Source organism: Mustela putorius, unplaced genomic scaffold (assembly GCF_011764305.1).
Source record: "Mustela putorius furo isolate JIRA1106 unplaced genomic scaffold, ASM1176430v1.1 tig00000450_pilon_pilon_pilon, whole genome shotgun sequence".
NCBI lineage: Eukaryota > Metazoa > Chordata > Mammalia > Carnivora > Mustelidae > Mustela > Mustela putorius.
In genome coordinates, this window is record NW_025421385.1 from 19,497,358 (window position 1) to 19,518,222 (window position 20,865).

Consider the following 20,865-nt stretch of genomic DNA (forward strand, 5'->3'; position numbering starts at 1 on the left):
TCTCATCCCACTTTTTATCAAAAAAAGTATTTTCTGAATTGATGCTAGTTTTCTTGATTGCAAAATAACTGTATTTCATCCAGTCTTATGGATATTTTTGTTCAACTGGATTTTTTCTTTGTCTGAGTTTGGGCAGTATGACCTACAAGTCTTGGGATAATGATGACAAGGTTTATTATGACAATAAACAATGATAAATAAAATATTTTGACCATTTGAGAATATAATTAAATTAATGAAAAACATTATTTAATTCTGGATTTGTTATTTGTAAGGCCTCCTAGTATCTAAATAGTTGATTCATCTCTTAAATGCCACCTACAAATTTTGTAAGGATCAGGTGTTGGAATTGGTTAAGAGTAGAATATCAATCAGGTAAATATTAAGCAATATAATGGATTTATTTAGCATTGTTTGAAACTTGTTGAACAAAATAATAGTTATTTTTGAGGACAACACTCATTCTGTATCTTTTTTTTTTTTTAATTTGTTTTGAGTTCCCAACCAGAACCTAACCCAGATGATTCATCTTCACTGACTGTTTCAAAGAATTCAGCATTTCTCTCTCTCTCTCTAACACACACACACACATGCACTTTCAAAGTCATGTTTCAATAGGCTCTTATAATTAATTGTATGATTTTAATTGTAAGAAAACCTGGCATGATTAATGTTGGGGAACAAACATGACTGACTCTTGGTAAGTACAACTTGTGGGAGAAGGGAAGTATAGATAAATGAAAGACAGCTTGCAGGTTGACTATAAGGATTCAATGTCCCATGGGCATCACTGAGCTGTGCTTTATACAGGTAATAGAGAACTTTATTTGGGACTGAGAATCCATGAATTCTACTTACACTGAGTGAAAACACCTATATGGGGATATACTCATTTATTTGTATAATTTCTTAAAAAGTACATAAATAGTTTATGAACATTGAATCAAGATGTGCCACGAGAATATCAGTCCAGACCATTCCATTAGATGAATAAGCCCCGATTAGAAGCATGAATGGTAAATGACAACTGTCTGAGTGCACCTGATATAAGAGGAGAAAAATGGTAAAGTGAAGCAAATTCTAGGAAAGGAGTCTGGATTATGGTCCTGGTGTCTTCAGCACAGGCCAAGCCATGCCTCTGATCCTCCGGTTCCTTGGCTAAAAAGTGATGATCCATCCACATAGCTAAAAGAGGTGATGGATACGGAAGTCTTATAAAAGTGAAAAATGCAATGAAAACAATGCATGATCTGTTATATTTTACATGCTATATTTAATCCATTGAAAAATCAGTTTTTAAAATGGAAAAAGGCATTAGATGGTTTTGTTTAGCTGTCAAAACCTTATTTTAAACAGCATCTTAAATGGAACTCTGTTATCCATTGTAGATAATTACCAAAGACGTAACATCCAGTCTATTACAGGAGGAAAGTCCAGGGTCCTACTTTCTGAGTCTTTCTCTCTTCCTGTCAGGCAGCCATTAAAACATCTTTCCTTACTCATGAGTCCACAAAATTCGTTGAACACCAGAGATCCAGGCCAGAACTCACATTTTGCAGATAAAGAGTCTGAGGATCAGAAAGGCCAAACAAGAAATCTGTAGAGACTCAAGGAAGTGGAAAGTCTGTGGTTTTACTGTCAGGAGTTCCTACTTTTTAACAATTTGCTCATGCAGTGCCTTCTGAGAACTCTACTTAACATGTTACTGTATTTGCTGGTTCACTGAAAGGTTACTGCCAGCATGTGAACTCAGATGAGGAGAGCAGCGTGGACTGTCAGTGTGGCACCTAAGGCCAGCTCCGTGGGAAAGGTTATTCATTCACCATGAAACTCTCTGGCATCTGCCACGTGCCAATACGAAACACATTTTGCTCAATTATTTTTAAATAAGCCAAGTTGTTCACATAAAATATCAAGATAATGAAATATCAAATAGTTTCTTCTGGAAATTTTCTGGTGAGTAGAGACAAAACACATAATTTTTTGTGTTCACAGACACCTATTGTGTAATTCTAAACACTAAGATAGTCTCAGTGATCATCTCTCCCTTTCTCTCTCTCTCTCTCACACACACACACACACTTATACAGATATAAATACACAGAGCAAAAAAAAAAATTGCTCAAATGAGTAAATATTTTTTTCCAAAATATTATCCAATGTTCTAGTACATCAGTTCTAGAGAGTTAGCAAGCAGAAGGTCTTATATCACAAAACACCCAGACTAGAAAGGGTTATCACATACTCAATACAGGACATTCTTATGTTTTTATTGTCCAGTTAGCAGATTTTATTGTGAAGACTGTCACTTCTGTCCTAATGAATTTAATAAAAATATTCAAATGTTTGGAATAATAAGAGCTAAATTGAGAACAAGTATTTTAAAATGATTGGTGCAACTGTTCAAACTTCCTGAAATAATATAGTTGGTTCATTTATGAATGTGGGAAAAGTTTGAGTAAAACAAGAGGAGCCCTAAGGGAATGGAACTTAAGTATGCCTGGAAATAATACTTCAAGAAAAAGGGGAATATTTTTGACCCTGTGGGAGAAACTGGGATTAAATTTTGTGTTGCAAAATTATAAACAAAGGATAGAAACCGATGTGGTTAACTAGGATGTAACTGTAGGAAAAGAAATTAGCAGAGGAACTTTAAAGAACAAACAATGTGGTAAAGGGAACAATTTTGAATACATATTATAAAAATAAGCAAAACTGAATAAGAAAGGATAATTAAGAAACAAATGAAAACAAATAATATTAAGGTCAACTAAAATTTTGCCAATGATTGAAAATGAGTCTGACAATATATGGAAATCAGCTGTCATATCTTTGGCAAAATTTATTTGAAGACTATATTTGTTCATTGTAACTGGAGTATTTTACTGATGAAATCTCCATTTTGAATATTTCCTTTTATTCATGATTAAATTAATGATAACTTCCCATCTAATATTACACTTAATTAAAGATCTCCTGTTCAGAAATCTTCTTCCAACTTCTTAAGTAATCCCACCAAATAGATATAATAAAGTGATAATATTTTTCACAGTTTCAGATACCTTTGTCTTGGAATTTGTCAAGGTGATTAATTCTTTCTTCCCTCTCTTCCTCTTCATTTTCTCCAGCATTCACTCTTTAAGATGATAAACCTCCACTGGAATATATGCTCCACGAAGTTCTTCTTTCTCTGCTCTTCCAAATCAAAACAGAGAAGCAGACCTAATTTGGTACATGTGAACATGTAATTGAATGGTTTCTTTTTTTCAGAGAATGTTCCGGATATCAGTTCTGATTTAGGTATACTTAGATTCTTCTTGAACAATATAATAGCTTAGTTAACTGTGTATTAATTTGGCACCAGTTAGAATGCATTGTGTCATATTTTCCTTTGAAAAAGTTTTTCTAAAATGTGTGTTTAGAGTTTAAGATAGATTAGAAGAATTCCTTTGTTAAATCATTCTCAATTAAATAATATTTATTCAAAACTTAACCACTCAATTATAGTGCTGTAGACGATAAAAGAAACATCATACAGTTTATCAAGGGAGACAGATATGAATTCTCACAACTGTATTTTAAAATAAGTGTTGATACATTTTATAAAATAGATTCAGTTAAAGGGCTATGAAAGGGTCTTTGCTCTCTGTGCATGAATTTTTCTCACACTGTGCTATCCTTACTGGGTTGAGGCCTTTGTCTCCTGTATTGCTGATGGAGTCTGTCCACAATGGCCCTTGGAAAATGAAAAATTGACTGGTTGGCAGTCTTCCAGCATCTTTCTCCCAGAGGCATTAGTAGCAGGGGCAGGGGTTAGGAGGAGAAGTAAAAATTCTATTCTGCTGCGTTTTCAACCAATGACCTCTATTCTCTAGAAACAGGCAAATACATAACCCTAAACTGCTAATTGCCCTTATTCCCTTATGCTATTCATGGGAAGAAATGTTCTGCTCTTTCATAATAAAACAAAAGTGTATATCTCAATTGCTTTCTAACCACTGTAGTTCTAGTATCCAAAGATTTCTATGATTAACTGGTTATTAAATAAATGTGATTAGGAATCTCATCATCACATGTTGACTTCTTGTTTTGCGCTTTTTTTTTTTTTCCCCAATTAAAATACCACACAGAGCAAAGATTTTAACAGTGAAAATATCTGGGGTTACTCCTCATGGCCAGGACTAAGGTGAGATGGAGTAACTTGTCTTGGAATGTAAAATGTAGAGAGAGAGAGATGCCGAAAAACTTAGCAATGAAAGATGAAGATACATAATTTATACAGTAATATTTATAAAAAATGAAAATCAACTTAGAGAACTCATAATGAACAAAATTCACAATTTCAAATAAAAACCAATCAGTGAAGTTGATTTTGCCTATTGCTTCAGGCTGTGTCTCAGCAAAACACTATCATCATCTGAACCTTCCATGTCAATGGCCAATGTTGAATTGTCATTCATTTAAGATTCATTTTTTCATTTAAAGACATACTAAGTGAGTAGGCCTGTAGTACATAATTATGAAGCAAATTTGTCAGTTTGGTTCCAAATTTATTTTTCCTTAAACTTATAAAATTGAAAAATCATTTTAGGGGCATACAGAATTTACCATACTAACTTCTTTGTATCTTTTTCAACATTGCAGTTCTCCTTTTTAATTTTTCCTCTAATGGTCTTATTTATCATACAAGTTATAATTAACTTTTTTGGAAGTTATGCTTTTTTTTCTGTAAGATATACTTAAATACTGTTTTGATTTAGGACTCAAAAGGACTGTGTTCTGGTCATTCTCACACCGTCTGAATAAGCTCAGTTTCTCCATCTATGAATAAAATGATTATATTTATAATTTTAAAATATTCCTTAAGATTTTGGGATGTTCATATTTTAAAGAAAATGTCTTTAAGATTTTTATTCTTAATATCATGAAAAATTTTTCTACTATCAAAATTACTATTCTTTAGTTTCTATTTTATTTCCTTTTTCTACTTAGCCATGTTGATAATAAGATTGGGACTAGAGAAAGAAATGATAATATATAAGACCTCTTTCCAAGAAAATTGCAGTCTAGTAATGACTCCTACATATACATATATAACACTGTATTATAACATTTGTAAATAGAACAAAATTGCATATCAAACTCTACAAAAACATGTTCATACAAAGAAACCCAAACAAATATTTGTATTTTTCTAAGAGAACTATAATAAAGGGTAGATGGTGTTAAGAATAATTTCTTGGTTTTAGAAGATACATGAAAGTTAAAGCCTTCTTGAAGAGTGTGAATTTTGGTGCTTGAAATATTTATGAAAGTTTAACTGTTGCAGTAGTAGACATTTCTTTTTATTGCCAAGTAGTATTTCATGTATTCCATTGTATGAAGGTAGCTTGTTTATTCATTGACTGGTTAAAAGACATGAGTTTTGTTAGTAATTGGCTACTGAGGATAAAACTACTATACATTCTCATCAATACATTATTTATGCACCTCTTAAAAAGTTGTACTAAGGTTTAGAATATGCATTTTATTTTACTTTTATTGAAGTAGAGCTGACAGTCAATGTTACTTTAGTTTCTAGTATACTATATAATGATTCGACCGCTTTATACATCATGCTATGCTCATCACAAATTTGATTACCATCTGTCATCATGCAGTACTACTATAATATCACTGACTATATTTCCTATGCTCTGTATTTTATTCCCATGACTTTTTCATTCCACAACTGGAAGCCTGTATCTTCCACTGTCCTTTACCTATTTTGCCCCTTTTCCCACAACCTCCCTTCTGGCAACTATCAGTTTTCTACATTTGGGGGTCTGTATCTGCTTTTTGTTTGTTTGTTTGTACATTTGTTTTGTTTTTTCAATTCCACATATAAGTGAAATCATATGGTATTTGTCTGACTTTCTCCACTTAGTATAATATCCTCTGGGTACATTCACGTTGTCACAATAGCAAGATCTCATTCTTTTTTATGCTGAGTAATAGTCCATTGTGTGTGTATGTGTGTCTATATTTATCTATCATCTATCTATCTACCTATCATCTATCTATATCTTCTTCTATTCATCTGTTGATGGACACTTGGATAGCTTCTGTATCTTGGCTACTTTAAATAATGGTGCAATAAATAAAAAGGTGAATGTATATTTCCAAATTAGTGTTTTCATTTTCCTTGGGCAAATACCCAGTGGTGGAATTACTGGATGACATGGTAATTCTATTTTTAACTTTTTGTGGAAACTCCATACTGTTTTCCACAGTGGTTATGGCAGTTTGCCTTCCCACCAGTGCAAGATGGTTTCTTTTTCTTCAGGTGCCCATCGAAACTTATTATTTCTTGTCTTTTGATTCTAGCCATTCTAATAAGTATAAGTTGTTATCTCATTGTGATTTTGATTTACATTTCCCTGATGATTAGTGATGCTGAGCATCTTTTCATGTGTCTTTTGTCATCTGTATGCCTTTTTCAGAAAAATGCTCAGGATCTCTGCCCATTTTTAATTGGATTAATTGAAGGGATTTTGTGTGTGTGTGTGTGTTAAGTTGTATAAGTTCTGTACATAGTTTGGACATCAACCTCTTCTCAGATATGACATTTGCAAGTATCTTCTCCCATTCAGTAAGTTGCTTTTTAATTTTGTTGATGATTTCTTTTGCTGTGCAAAAGTTTTTTTTTTTTTTTTTTTTTTTTTTTTGATACAAGGAGACTATTTTCATTATATATTGTAAAAGATTTTTTATTGCTTTCCTGGTAAAACTTTGCTGACTCATTTACTCCCCCAAACTTTGTAAATTTGCTTAGAAGACATGGGAAATAATGGGATAAAATTTTAAAGTTTGACTATAAATCTAAATTTAAATTTCTTCTAAAGATGATTTATTATTATTTCTGAAATTTAGTATTCATTAGATCAACAATGAGTAACTTTTTTTTTCCAGAATGAATGATTATGCCTTAATTGTGAGAGAAATACTACTAATAGAGTATAATTGCTGGCATTTTTAATGCTAACCATCATAGACCCATCTATTTCTCTTAAATTTCTGAATGAACCTAAATGACCCAGTTCTGAAACTTCAGATGGAGAGTAAGAACTTTGCAATTTTATAGTGTCCATTCCTCCCTTCCATCTTGTGTGTTACTGTAACTTTACAGTTTACTTTTACATATGGTATAAACCCAAAATATATTGCTACTATTTTTTGTTTGAGATAGGCAAATCGTAGAGCAAATAAATAAATAAATAAATATATGTCTATTATAATTACCTTCATTTTAGCCATTTCCGGAGATCTTCATTTTTTTTTTATACTTTGTTTATACTTGCTTCCGTCTGATATGTTGCTTCTGACTAAAGAATTTATTTTAAAGTTTCTTATAGTTATGCTGGTAATAATTTTGTCTTTGTCTAAATTGTGTGTATTTGTTTGCCTGTAAAGTGATTTATTTTTTCCTCCATTTTGGTAGGAGAATCTTTGGTTATAGAATTCGTGTTCAGTTTTTTTTTTTCTTTTCACACTTTCAAGATGTCACTCCATTGACTTCTGGCTTGCATAGTTTTTGACAAGAAGTCTGTTGTAATTCCTATCTTTGCTCTCCTGCAGTTACTGTACCACTGCACATAAAGACTCATCAGTCATGGAGGAACACTCTTTTTTTTTTTTTTTAATTTATTTTTAGCATAACAGTATTCATGATTTTTGCAACACACCCAGTGCTCCATGCAATCTGTGCCCTCTCCAATACCCACCACCTAGTACCCCAACCTCCCACCCCCTTCCCCTTCAAAACTCAGATTGTTTTTCAGAGTCCATAGTCTTTCATGGTTCACCTCCTCTTCCAATTTCCCTCAACTCCCTTCTTCTCTCTAACTCCCCATGTCCTCCATGCTATGTGTTATGCTCCACAAATAAGTGAAACCATATGATAATTGACTTGACTTATTTCACTGCTTGACTTATTTCACTCAGAATAATCTCTTCCAGTCCCGTCCACGTTGTTACAAAAGATGGGTATTCATCCTTTCTGATGGAGGCATAATACTCCATAGTGTATATGGACCACATCTTCCTTATCCATCCATCCATTGAAGGGCATCTTGGTTCTTTCCACAGTTTGGCGACCGTGGCCATTGCTGCTATAAACATTGGGGTACAAATGGCCCTTCTTTTCACGACATCTGTATCTTTGGGGTAAATACCCAGGAGTGCAATTGCAGGATCATAGGGAAGTTCTATTTTTAATTTCTTGAGGAATCTCCACACTGTTCTCCAAAGAGGCTGCACCAACTTGCATTCCCACCAACAGTGGAAGAGGGTTCCCCTTTCTCCACATACCCTCCAACACATGTTGTTTCCTGTCTTGATAATTTTGGCCATTCTAACTGGTGTAAGGTGATATCTCAATGTGGTTTAAATTTGAATCTCCCTGAGGGCTAGTGATGATGAACATTTTTTCATGTGTCTGATAGCCATTTGTATGTCTTCATTGGAGGAGTGTCTGTTCATATCTTCTGCCCATTTTTTGATATGATTGTCTGTTTTGTGTGTGTTGAGTTTGAGGAGTTCTTTATAGATCCTGGATATCAACCTTTTGTCTTTACTGTCATTTGCAAATATTTTCTCCCATTCCATGGGTTGCCTCTTTGTTTTTTTGACTGTTTCCTTTGCTGTGCAGAAGCTTTTGATTTTGATGAAGTCCCAAAAGTTTATTTTCACTTTTGTTTCCTTTGCCTTTGGAGACATATCTTGAAAGAAGTTGCTGTGGCTGATATCGAAGAGATTACTGCCTATGTTCTCCTCTAGGATTCTGATGGATTCCTGTCTCACGTTGAGGTCTTTTATCCATTTTGAGTTTATCTTTGTGTACGGTGTAAGAGAATGGTTAACTTTTGACATTTAGGATGCCTGTGTAGATATGAATCCATTAAAATATAAACAGAAAAAATAATTGCATTAAATGAGAGACTTGTGTAAATTTTTGTCAAAAAAAAAACATAAAGTGTACAAATGATAAATGAGGAAACAAGATATTTTGATTGCATACCCCAAGACAGACAAGAAAATTTGGGGTAACAACTTTGAACTTTTCAGGAAATTAAAGGAAATATAGACAAAGAGTGAGGAGAGAGAGAGAAAGAACAAGAGTTAGAGAGATGGAAATGAAGTACACCACTGCTTTAAATACTGCAGGTCTTTGAAGTCAAGAAAAGAAATGTGAGTGTAGTAGCACCTATATCTCAAGTGGCTTCTAAATGCTTTCCCCTTGCGTCACTAATTAGGGAACTATGGAGTAGTTTACCAACACTTCTCTATAAAAACTCACTTAATATATCAGTGCTTTCAAAAAATAGAAGTATATGCTGATTCCTATCATCTTTCATACAAATTCCTCCATATCTGATAGAATTTCCTTTGTGTATATATTTAGCGTTATTATTTAATTTTAAAATCAATGAAGTGTCTGCCCCATTTTTCATTTCATCTTGATTATTTCCATCAGATTCTGCAAGAAAAGTTTATAAGCCCCTTTGTTTCTTTCCTAGGAATGTGTGTATCTGATGAGAAAGAAAGAAACAAAGAAGGCAAGCTATTTCCATTAAAAAGAAGCTAATAACACTGCAAAAAGACAGACTATGATATCTTTTGTAAAGTTTAGAATCTGTGATCATTGAAATAATTAAGATTAATTAATATATTTGTTCTATAGCTTGGACTTAATTTTTTATATTTGCATATTTATTGAGATAGCAATCTAAATTATAAAAATTAGAAACTATAAGTTAGTAAAAAAAAATAAAGTTACCATCAATCTCAGCATTCAGAGCTAATCATTGTTGAACCATTAGTGTAGTGTTTTTAAACTTTTTAAAAAATCTGTGCATCACCACTTCCACTCTAAATTGACAATAGGTTATAAGCATTTTTCTAAATTCATTAGATTTCTTAAAGATATCACATTCCTTATTGTGGTATTAGACATTTTAAAATTATCTGCTTCAGGTATATTTTGTTTTCTTGATTATACTTTAAGCTCTCCAAAATAGGAACTATTAAAACTTCCCTCATCCCACAAAAATAGTATAGAATTTTGTAGAAGTTATTCATCACATAAAGATCTGCTTGTTTGGACTTGAAGACAAGCAGTGATTTTTTTAAGATTTTTATTTAAACAAAATAAGTCTCATTCATATGGATTTATCACATCTATATGGAGAATCAAAGCCTGAATGCCCACCACTATAGTCAACTCAATTGTTTAAGAGTATTACATTTCCAGGAGTTCATATTAAATAAATAAAACAGAAGTTACAGATCAAGACATATACTTTTGTATTAAGAGCTATACTTCCAGATGGCTCTTTATAAAGGTGATACAAATCTATAAGCTCCAGTATACAAAGCCAATTATCTACCACAGGCTTATGAACACTAGAGATGATAAAATCTGTATCTGCTGTATAATAGTAAAAATGGAATCCCATTGTTTTAATTTATGTTTTTGTGATCACAAGTGAAAATTGGTATTTTCTAATTGTGTGGTACCCATTCATTTATTGTGTTATTTTTTATTGAGGTAGTTATCTCCTTATTGATTGTTTTTACAACACATGAAGACAAATCTTTATATTTAAAAACAAATGTATTTTTTGCTTTCTGATTTCTTTCTTCTGTGTCATGCCAAGGAAGTCATTCCACACCCTATAATCATTAAAATAAAACACACCCTGAAATTTATTTGCATATTTAGTGTTTAATAGATATTTTATGTCTTTAATACATAAATAATATCCATAAGGAATTTATTCTAAGTAAATAAATTTACGATGCATAATGTTGGGATATGACTATCTGTATTACGGACTGGTCTCCTCAAGTGGATAGCTTATTTTTCTGGATATTCCTCAACAATTTGAAATATAATTTTCACTATATACTAAAATCAGACTCAATATTCTGACAATTTTTCTATGCCTCTGCCTGCAGTAACACCATACTTAACTTTTTAAAAGATTTTATTTAATTGTTTGAGAGAGAGAGAGACAGCACAAGCAGGGGGAGCAGGAGAGGGAGAAATAGGCTCCCTGTTGTGCAGGGAGCCAGATGTGGGCTCAGTCCCAGGACTCAGGGATCATGACCTGAGCTGAAGGCAGACACTTAACTGACTGAGCCATACAGGTGCCCCTAAATCGTATTTCTTTAATAAATGTAGTTTTATAATACACTTCATATTAAAAACTTCTTGATATAAATTACAGATTCACCTGTATGAAATTACACAGCAAGATCCCATGTACCATTTATTCTGTTTTCTAAATAATAACATTTTGCAAATCTATAGTCCATTATCATAACCAGGATCCTAAAATGTTTACAATCTATGAATCTTATTCAGATTTCCTCAGTTTTACTTGTATTCATTAGTATACCTGTCTGTGTATATTTACAATGTTATCACACGTATCCATCACAACAGCCAAGAAACAGAACAGTTCTATCACTACAAAGATTCCTTATGTTTCCCTTTTTTTTTTTTTAAGATTTTACTTATTTATTTGACAGAGAGAGAGAGCGCAAGTAGGCAGAGAGGAGGGCAGAGAGAGAGGAGGAAGCAGGCTCCCCTCTGAGCAGAGAACCCAATGTGGGGCTCGATCCCTGGACCCTGAGATCATGACCTGATCCAAAGGCAGAGGCTTAACCCATTGAGCCACCCAGGCACCCCTCCCTTTTATATCCATACCTATCTTTCTACCTCCCTACCCCACTCCTATCCCTAATCCCTGTCAATCACAATTATGTTTCCCATTTCCAAAATGCAGATGAGGCTGCAGAGAAACTGCATCACTTAATCACTGCTGGTGGGAATGTAAAATGGATACAGCCAATCCGTGAAACATGCAGTTAAATCATATGACCTAGGAATTGCTCTCTTGTTAATCTTCAGGGAAATACACTGAGTAAAAAAAGCTAATCCTAAAACATTACATACTACACAATTTCATTTATTCAATATTATGAAATTTTAAAAAATTTGAGATATTACCCATAAAAAAACAGGGAACACCTGGGTGGCACAGTCAGCTAAGTATCCAACTCTTGATTTTGGCTCAGGTCCTGATCTTAGGATCCTGAGATTGACCCCCATTTGGGCTCCTTGCTCAGGGTAGGGTCTGCTTGAGTCTCTCTCTCTGTCTGCCCCTCCCGATCCCACTGCTCTCTCTCTCTCTCAAATAAATAAATCTTTAAAGATAAAATAAAATAATAAAATAAATAAAAAAATGAAAACTTTAGAGATTATGCAATTTAATATGTGACTGCATAACACCATGTTTCTCTAGAACTTTATTGCTTAATCTCACAATTTTTAAATTCTTGATTAAATTATAAAATGTCTTGGGGCACTCCGGTGGCTCAGTGGCTTAAAGCTTCTGCCTTCAGCTTCAGGTGATGATCTCAGGGTCCTGGGATTGAGTCCCTCATTGGGCTCTCTGCTCAGTGGGGAGCCTGCTTCCCCCTCTCTCTCTGCCGGCCTCTCTGCCTACTTGTGATCTCTATCTCTGTCAAATAAATAAATAAAATCTTAAAAAAATAAAAATAAAAAATTATAAAATGTCTTTACATATTTCTCAATTATTGAATTGACTTTTAATTTATCCATATTGTTTGAAATTTTAACAGGACATGCCTTATAGTTGTAAAATAAAATGATTTCTTATAAAAAGCAAATTCTAAAGTATGTCATAAAGTCTACCCATAGTACTTATTTAACATTTAAGCCCTCTTGGGAAGTTATCCTTTGAAATTTTATGAAATCCTAATCATTTAAATATAAGATAATATTTTATATATATAACTAGTCTGTAGGAAATTTGAAAACAATAGAGCTACTTTGCTTTCTAATAAAAATATTATGTGTCACAAACATCATCATTTAAATTTGCTAATAGTCACATTAAAAAGAATAAATAAACAGGTAAGCTTATATTTTAATGTATTCTATTTAACCCAATATACCCCAAATATTATCATTTTAATATGCAAACAATATACAATTATTAACAAGAGATTTTACAATCTAGACAAAGTCTACAAAATGTAGTGAATATTTCATACTTGAGAGACTTCTTAGTTCAGACCATCCACGTATCAACTGGTTAATAGCCACATATGGCCAGTGGCTATCCTGTTGTTCAGGAGAACTAATAAGCAGGGAATTAAGATTTTATGACAATTATTTGCACTCTCCCTGAAGCTTGGATAAAGTGCTAGTTACTTTAAACTTTAAGAGTATTTTTTTCAGTTTTAAAATTTCCAGGTAGAATTTGTCAAAATTGTAATTACCTTTTTAAAATTTAAAAAAAAATCTAGTCATGGATTCATTGTTTTAATTGACATTTAACTTTAATATAAAATAAAATTATTGTTTAGAAGAAAATTATTAAAGAAGAGTTGCCTTTGAATACTACTGGACTAGAGAGTTGGAAGAACTTTCCTCTGGCTATATGACCATATATTAGATAAATTACAAGAAATATATTTGGTAATGAAATAATGAAAATTATGAAGGACAATAAATAAAGCAGAGAATGAACATGAAGTCACAGTCATATCAGTCAGAGCTAGGGGACCCAACTAACCTTGGCACTATCTCAGGTTTAAAAATGTAATCCTAAAATTTCTTGTTAAGCCAAGGGTCTCAATGTACTTTGTAGTCCTGATTCAGTAATACCACTTGGCTTCCAACAAATGCAAACACTTTTTCTCTTTGGGAAATATGCATCATCCATTTGGGTTTTCAGCTTATCACAGATAAAGTTTAACTAAACATGAGCGCACAATGAAAAAACAAAAGGCCAAATTAACAAATACAATGATTTTGTGATAACTACAAAGATAAATAATTAATTCGAGTCCCAGGGACTTCGAAGGATGGAATTATTAGATATATATCTTAAGAAAAATTTAAGAAAACAAAACAGAAACAGTTTTTTTTTTAATAAGCAAGGAATAAGAATACAACACCCCCCCACTCAGAAAAGGGTAGAAGAAGAATTTTTTTGAAAGTTTTTATTTATTTATTTATTTGACAGAGAGAGAGAGAGAGAAATAGCAAGAGAGAGAGCCCAAGTAGGGGGAGCTGCAAGCAGAGGGAGAGGGGCTCCCTCCCTGCTGGGGCTCCATCCCAGGACCCCAGGATCTTGACCTGAGCCAAAACCAGATGCTTAACCAACTGAGACACCCAGGTGCCCCAAGAAGAAAAATTTTTAATGAAAATATAATTATTGTAATTTTGAATTCCAGCAGCTGAGCATGTACTGAAAAACATCTGAAGAAATGATCCTATATTAACATAGAGAAACAAGGAGAAACATATTGTGGTTCAGGTCACCAGTTCTTTAGTATTATGCCAGGATCTGGCACATGGTAGAAACTTATTAAATATTTATTTAATCAGTTGAAAGATAAAACTAATAGTTATATATTCAATATTTTTAGTGGTACAAATTTAATATTTGAGAAATTCTCTTCCTCATAATAAACACTACATGTCATTATTAAAATGTGTTCTCAACCTTCTGGATTTTTTTCCCATGATATGTAGCAATTACATCCTTGGAAAATTTAATTAATGAATATTTTCTTAAAAATAGAACACTTTCTATTATATAAAGATCTCATGATTTCTATAAATAAAAAGCAAATATAATAATTTTTTACATAAAAATTTGCAAAATCTCTGGAATAATTAAGCAACAAATATGATCGCATACAAAAAACTAAAGAAAAGCATACAGAGTAGCATTCAGTTCTTATCTTATAAATACAACCAGGTGGTAGAAATGAAACATGCCATCATTTGAGATTTAGACCTCTGCTTTTAAAGTAAATGACAGAGTTAGGGGCATCTGGGTGGCTCAGTGTGTTAAAGCCTCTGCCTTCAGCTCAGGTCGTGATCCCAGGGTCCTGGGATGGAGCCCCGCATTGGGCTCTCTGCTCAGCAGGGAGCCTGCTTCCTTTCCTCTCCCTCTCTGCCTCTCTGCCTGCTTGTGATCTTTGTCTTTCAAATAAATAAATAAAAATCTTTAATAAATAAGTAAATAAATAAAGTAAATGACAGAATCAGAATTTTATTCTATTGGTAAATTTTGTTGCAGTTTGCATTTAAATGAAATTAGACACCTTCTCAACATTGATAGATTCAGTGCTGAAGAAAAGAAAAATAGGAAATTTACAAATTCTGAGCACAATCTTTTGGGTCACATTTTTATTTATAAAAATACTGATAACAGGAAGATCCAGCCTGGCATCCATCTCTTACCTCCCTGTGTTTTTAGATTTTTTTCTTGTTACTATTCAAATAGTGGATATTTGAAAGATGATCTGATCATTCCTCCGTACAGTGCTTACTGTGATATATAATTAAGTACATATTTTTTAGATTCCCTAATGTTCAGCTGGCTTACCAAAAACCTTGGTAGATCTAGAATTAAACCCACTTGGAGGAGCCTAGAAAGGGAGGCAGTAAATGCAAAGAGCTCCTGAAAAAAATCCAGCTCTGGAGTTCTGCCTTTGCTTTGAAGGAAAGTCAGTGAAATTGAAATCTTCTGGTGTGACCTGAATGAAGCCCCATGCTCTGGCTTCGTGTCGAGTGTGAGTGTGAGTACATTATGGGCTACACCTCCTGAAGTGGGAAAAGCCCCAGAAATGGAAGCCAGGGCATTTGCGTACAGAGTGCAGATTCCATTGTCCGAGTGAAGCCGCTCTTGCTTCCTTTCAATCCTTGTAAGGATCCGTCCAGCCAACTGTTTATATGCCCTTCGTTATGTTGGTTTTGGCTAGGAAAAGGCTGTTGCAAAGAGATTTTCTTTCAGCTTACACTCTGAGAAGCCATGGGAGTTCATCAGCTTGACAGACAGACAAGCCTGTCTTCTCTTTCCAAGAAATAAGAGTGACCTGTGGTCTGTGGAGCCATGTCTGACAGTAAACAAGGGTAGATAGCCTGAAGCCCATCTCATGAAGTTCAGTTCTCAACTGAGGGAGAGGGCAAAGCAAGAAAGGACAGGAGAAGAGAACAAAGTCATAGCTATGGTATTTAAGGGTGAAGTGCTACAATGATTACTTCGTAGACCAATGGGGCCTCACTGATTTTTTTCAAAAGACTTTTCTAGATTGACCATTTTGTTATTAAAATCCACTTCTCTGGCCTGTTAGAAGTAGGAAGTCAACAGTTTAGAAAATAGCATGCTGTGATTTCTGTTGCCTAAAACACTAGCTTAAGTCCATAGCACTGCTGTCATGCAATCAGAAAACGGGGTGCCTGGTTAACTAAGTTGGTTATGATACAGATTCAGATCTATCAGGATAAGTCTCATTCTTCAAAATATAAATAACTCAATGTAAGAAAGATGCTCATGTAGCACCCCTGAGAGTCTTCCTATGTTCCACATATATGGAATTTATATGATTTTTTTTTTAAGGTTGGAGTTTGATGGGGTCGACCAGCAGGAAGGCTCAATTATATAACATAAATAAATTTCAATAGGTCTAAGTGTAATTAATACCAATGAGTTTGATAATATCACATTAGTCGTGAAATCTTAAGGTATTTTGTGGGTTCATATTTGAGAACTCTTCTCTTATTTCTATAATCCAACCAAACACAGGGTTTTCTCAGTTTATCAAGAAGTAACTATTCTTAATTAAAAGGATTTTGTTACAAGGAAAACATAAGAATAATAATTTGTTCTTAAAGTTTTACATAACTCATTTTAATGTCTTCTACTTATAAAATTGGAAGTCAAAAGAGAGCTTAGTCAGTTAAGCATCTGCCTTGGGCTCAGGGTCCTGGGATCAAGTCCCACATCAGCCTCCCTGCTCAGCAGGGAGTCTGCCTCTCCATCTCCCTCTGTCACTCCCCCTGCTTGTACTATTTCTCTCTGTGTCAAATAAATAAATTGAATGTTAAAAAAAAAAAAAAAAAAGGACACCTGCATGGCTCAGATGGTTAAGTGCCTACCTTTGGCTTTGGTCATGATCTCAGGATCCTGGGATAGAGCCCTTCATTGGGTTCTTTGCTCAGCAGAAATCCTGCTCCTCCCTCTCCCACCCCCTCACCCCCGGCTTGTGTTCCCTCTCTGGCTGTCTCTCTCTCTTTCTGTCAAATAAATAAATAAAAATAAAATCTTAAAAAAAAATAAATGTATAAGAAATAAATTCATCAAATATTCATCAAATGCAAAATAATTAAAACAATAAAATCAAGTAGTGGGGGTTGGTCATATTGACTTAAAAAGTGTAAGAGGTTTTTAAGGCTCTGTTAATGATCTCCTTCTTTATATGTGTGCTGGTTTTCCAGGTTGTCTCATTTTGTATTTAATATTATCAAGTTTCACATATTTTTGTCATACTACTCTGTTACATATACTTCAATGAAATTATTTTAAAAACTCAACCTCCACAAATATCATTTTCTCTTCCCCCAAACCACCCATGAATATTCCCATTATGAACATTATCATACAGGCTCAGTATCCCCCCCTTTCTCTTTCTGGAAATCATACCAAAGAGACAGGAAATAAAAATAAGCAAACAAAAATAGCACCACAAACTCCCTTTCTAGCAAAATTATGTAGGATTGGCAGTTTGACAATTGTCAGTAATTAGATCTAAGGAAACACAAGCAAAAATACATTGGCAGCTAAAGTTCACCCTGGAGTGTAATAATTACATCCCTTTTAAAAGAACCTTAGTTAGATCTTGGCATAGAGGATTGATTTCTGGCTGAGAATGCAGAGTGACATGGAAAGAGGGGCGGTGGAAAGTCTTAACGGTACCCAGGCGAGACACAATTCAAAAGGTGCCAGGAAATATACATTTCCAAAATAGAAGGTGCTCATTCTGTGATGCAGAACCAATGTCTCTTGTTGGCACCAGCTAGCTGGAAATCTGGAGGACCATGGTTTATCATTAGAATAAATTACCATGACCTGGTATGGTTGAGAAGCAGTTGAGGCAAAACAGTACACAGATTCACTGGAACCAAAATCCCTGGTTTAGGGAAGTCCATCTCATGTAATTATGATTAATAAAAATATCATGGGCAGAGCATTAATACAATAATACATTTATTTAAAAAATAGAGCAGAAAAAAGAGAAATAAGCAGATAAAGAATGCTTTCCAAAAAATGATGCCACAAATCAGAGAAAAACAGTTAACAAATATCTATCATAAATTTAAAAATAATATAATGCAGCAGTCACTTCTCTGATGGAAGAGTAGAAAGTACAAATGCGAGAAATCAGAAAAAAGATGACAGAAGACACAGTAGACCCTAAAACATAAGCTGGCAGATTTCAGGAAAATTAAAGAAAGCTATCACAGAAATAAAGATAAAATTGGAGGGGCGCCTGGATGGCTCAGTGGGTTAAGGCCTCTGCCTTCGGCTCGGGTCATGGTCCTGGGGTTCTGGGATCGAACCCCGCATCGGGCTCTTTGCTCCTCGGGGAGCCTGCTTCCTCCTCTTTCTCTGCCTGCCTCTCTGCCTACTTGTGATCTCTGTCTGTCAAATAAATAAAATCTTTAAAGAAACAAACAAAAAAAGATAAAATTGGAAAAAGGAAGAGGAGAATGGATAATACAGAAAAGAGAGAAAAGCACATAAATACAGAAATAAGAAAAGACAGCAAAATGAAATGGAAACAAGGAAAGAATCAAAAAAGAATTGACATAAAAATGGTAGCAATAAACAATAAGCAAAAGAGATACAACATAGTTTTCCTTAAAGTTTCAGAAGAGAAAGAAGAAAGAGAAGGAAGAGGAAAAGAAAGAGAGAGAAAAAAGGAAGGACAGAGAAAGAACAAAAGAGTGGAAGAAATAAATATTTTAAAGTACAATTCAGGAAAACTTGAATCTAACTGGAAGAATGCCAACATGTGCCTATATCCTGTAAACTTTACTCCCGAAAGTCAGTACTGAGACACAAACTTGTAAACATATTGGACATTAAAGGCAGAGAACAGGGACTCCTGGGTGGCTCCCGTCAGTTACACATCTACTTTCTGCTCAGGTTATGATTCCAGGGTACTGGGATCAAGCCCAGTAGCAGGCTCCCTCCTCGGCGGGGAGTCTGCTTCTCCCTCTGCCCCCCAACCCCCAACCACCCTCCTGCTTGTGCATGCTTTTTCTGTCTCTGACAAATAAATAACATCCTTAAAAAAATAAATAAAAGCAGGAAGGCAAAGACAAACAGGCAAAGAGATTAAGTATTTATGTGTGAGAGTAAGGAGGCTGCCCACAGACTTTGCCCTGGTGACATTCATTACAAAAAGACAGAAGAGCAACACGTACAAGACACTCGTGGGAAGGAGGTATGAGATTGAGATCCAGATGAGATGAGATCCAGGTATGAGATGCGAGTCAGACTCGCATCCCAGCACAAAGACTGTTTTGAACATGCAGTATCTGAGGAAACATTCCTATGAATCCCATGGAAGACTCCTCTGAAGGATGAACTTCAGCTAAGCAAATGGTTAGTGGAAACACCATGGCAGAATTGGTCTCATTTAATCTCAGACAAGGAAAATCTAACTTTTTTTTTTTCCCTATGAGACTCACTTAAAAAAAAAAAAAAAGATATTCAGGAGTGTTAGAACTCTTCCTTTTTTTAAGGATAGGAAAATGTGTACTAATAAATGCAAACATACAAACAGAAAAATGTAGAAGTTGTATTCATAATAACAAGCTAAAGTTTACTCCATAAGGATAAAGGGAATAATTCTCATTGAAGACATACTGTTCTGCATATTTATGCACCAAATATAAGTCACAGAATCCATGAAACCAAAATTACAGGAGATGCAAGGAGACATACAAAAGAACTAGCAGAAGAAAATGTTCATTCACTCTTCTCAGATGGTCACAGCTGGAGTAACAGTAAATAAAGATACTGAAGACATTTAACATATGTAATAAAGTGATTTTCTATCATCACTGTGTCTATCCATTTGTCTAAATATCCATTATCCATCTCACAAACTCTACTGAGGAAAAAGAAAACTCTCTCTACACTGAACATGAAACATGTAGATGGTCTTCAAAGCCTTTACAAAAGTTGCCTACATATAAGTCCATTAAAGTAATCAATCAAGTTGAACTTAAGAAAATACAAATATATGAAAATTTAATTCAAAACATAATCGTGGCCACCTTGTTTAAGCATCTGCTTTTGGCTGAGATCATGATCTCAGGGGCCTGGCACTGAGCCTGTGTATGGCTCCCAGCTCAGTGAGAAGCCGGCTTCTCCCTCTGTTCCTCCCCCCAACTCAAGCTCTCTGTCTTTCTCTCTCTCTCTCCCTCTCTCTCTCTCTCACAAAAATAAATAAATTAAATTAAAAACAAACAAACAAACAAACATAAATGGTTTGTCTAAGGCTGTAGGTGATCTGCTGTCCTCCTCTTCTCCGGATACCCAACACACTTCTACCTGCCTCTCCAACCTGCTGGGGCCACCACCATCCTCCCCTCTATTCCTGATGACCTCTGACAGGTTCTGACTCAGGATTTATGTCTTATTCTTTCCTTGGAATGTCCTAACCCCTAGCCATGTGACTTGCTTAAACATTTCAGTATGATTTTTATTAAATGCCATTTCGGTGAGGTCTTGCTTGGCTATTCTAAAATCTGAAAATTGTTTCAGATCATGCTTTGACACTTGTTACTTTCCTCTTTCCTCTGTTCCTTTTTCCTTAGAACTTCCTTTTTTTTCTAGCATACTTAGATGTAGGTACGAATATTCTTGTGTTATATTTTCTGTCTCCCCCACATAAACTTTCATAGAAGTCAGGGATATCTGT